Source organism: Sminthopsis crassicaudata, chromosome 2 (genome assembly GCF_048593235.1).
Source record: "Sminthopsis crassicaudata isolate SCR6 chromosome 2, ASM4859323v1, whole genome shotgun sequence".
NCBI classification, from domain to species: Eukaryota; Metazoa; Chordata; class Mammalia; order Dasyuromorphia; family Dasyuridae; genus Sminthopsis; species Sminthopsis crassicaudata.
The window spans coordinates 327419362-327421844 of record NC_133618.1 but is presented as its reverse complement, the minus strand read 5'-3'; the positions used below and the strand labels follow the sequence as shown (position 1 = coordinate 327421844).

The 2483-nt window shown below is 30.6% G+C and overlaps 1 pseudogene; it reads left to right on the top strand.

The window, feature by feature from the left end:
• On the top strand, positions 1-484 carry LOC141552823 (trafficking protein particle complex subunit 2-like; annotated as a pseudogene).
• Positions 485-2483: the final 1999 nt, after the last annotated feature.

Here is a 2483-nt window from a genome sequence, read left to right as displayed (position 1 = left end):
ATGGTCAGCAAAGGTACCTGTCCTGCCCCAAACACCTGTACATTGAAGACAAAGTCTGGAAGCTTCTACTTTACAATTGTAGGCCATTATGATAATCCTGTTTTTGAAGGGGAATTTTTGCCAGCTGGAAAAGTGGAAACTAAGGATCATCATCATCACTTGAATCCCTCCATAGCTCAGATAGCTCTTGAAAATATGTGAAAATAAAAATAGATTAAAATATGTGGCTAAAAATTTGTAACTGAAAATGCTAGACAATTTCAATGAATGGCTTGTTTCTGCTTTTGTTACTGTATGCCATATGAGATTTATTATGTTTCACAATGTAAGATAAGAAGATAGAATAAAGAACATCTTTAGTGATATCTATGATTTATATGTGAAGTTTGAAATGAATGCATTTTATAAGCCAAATTTGTCCATTTGATCAAGTGCATTTGATAGAAAAGTTTAACTTCTTGGGAAGAAACATCTTCTCAGCTAAATACAGAAAACATATTAAATATGTAATATTAGTATGAATTTCAAGTGACTAAGAGCCAATCAAGTCTTCTAGATCTTGTCTTGGCCTTCTAAGTCTCTGTAAGTTAAGCTCCTTTCTACTTAAAAAGACAATAGGGCATCTTTTGTTTTTATTGTTGCCGGTGAAAAATAAGTATATAAATAAGTTATACTTTTGAAAAATACCATATTTAATAAGAATGCTAGATGAAGTGCTTTGAGAATTATTTTTGCCTTAAAAATTATTTAATAGGTTCTACTTCTACTTTGCTTAGTCCAATATAATCTTCTAAAGAAAACTCTAAATCAGACAAATGTCACACTATTAATTTGGTTAATAGACCTAAAACTAAAACATAAAAGCTGGTTCACAATAGGACATAGAAATTACAGCATACACATGGATTTTTTTTTAAAAATTATAAATATAGGCAATATTCATGGTGCTGAAGAAGAAAGAATTTTTTTTTCCATCTGTCAAATTTTGTAGCAAGTTTTTATCTGGTAGCACCATGTATCAAACCTGACAATAATACCAAAAAGACAGAAAACTTAGAGCATGTATATAAAATTCTACCTATAAATGAAAGGAAATGATTATTAAGACCAAAAGTATGCAAACAGTACACGTTTACATAATCTTTTATAATTATTATGTATTTGGAATTTTGAGGATGTTTTCTTTCCTCACCAAGAGTAACAAGAATGATAACTACATTTCTTCTTGGCAAATTAGTTTCATACTTTTATAAATGTATTTAAGTAATTTATATATTTTAGTTTAAAGAATAACCTGTATTAAAATTTGTCAGTTTTATAGTAAGCATATAGACTATCACTAGGAAAGCTGCCTAAAATTTTTTGCATTGTAGAAAATATGAGAATTTATTCTAATAAATTATGTGTTATTTTGCAAATAGATGATAAGATGATAATGAAATAATTCCTAGAAAAACTACAAAATGTCTAGTAAAGTGTTATTGAATTCAATATAATAAAAAGGAAAGAAAGATAAAAAACATTAATAAACACCTGTGGTTTTATTTATACGAAGGCTCAAAGAAAAAAGAAACTCCTTCTATCAGTGTAAAGTATGGCACCTTCTGTACAACTTAGAGCCTGTTGGGTAGAACCAGGAGTATGCTAGTAAATGTTTAATAACCAGCTTTCCTGGAAATAAAGTATTGTAGACATGGTACACTTAGCTTAATCTGTATTATTAATTTTTTTCTACATAGCCTTCTTAAGTCTAGACAATCAACAAAACAATAAATCAAACCTGATATATGGTTTGCTGATTTTGAAATATATGTTTGAAATATAAATGTTCACAAAGAAAATTATTTAAAGCTGGTTCCAGCATGCCTCCCCTCTCCCCCCTCCCCCCAATTAGAATGAGCACACATAGATTAATTCACATGTCAAACAGCCATTGCCTGTCAGAGGCAAGTTTTGAACTGAGGTTTTCTTGATTTAAAGACCGGGTTTCTTTCTCCTCTGACACACTACTTCTAACTTTTCTATATTCAAATGGAATGCCAGAGATATTTAGACCTCTCTGATCCACAATTCTTTTGAGTTTAGATTGACATTAAGATCAGGACAATGAATATGATATACACCCAAGCAACCCAATCAAAACTTCTTTGGTTCCATAGTCCAGATAAAGTTATTTATTTACTCTGGAAGGTGAAAGACCAACCAAAACCCACATTCTCCATTCTAATCTACTGAAGTTTTAAACAAAGCATAAGTTTCTGCCACATTGTGTCCTAATTACAAGGCAGCTTCCAGAAGAATTTGTTTGCATCTCTATCCAGCTTTCCTTGTAACATGATAATTGCTTCATATATATTTTTAAATGTAATAAAACTAGTAATCAGTTGCTGGCAGGCAGGTTAGAGGAAATATAAGACAAACCTTAGGACTAAGGTGATTAGATAACTATCTTATTTTCAGTTAGGGAAAGAAATAACTTCTCT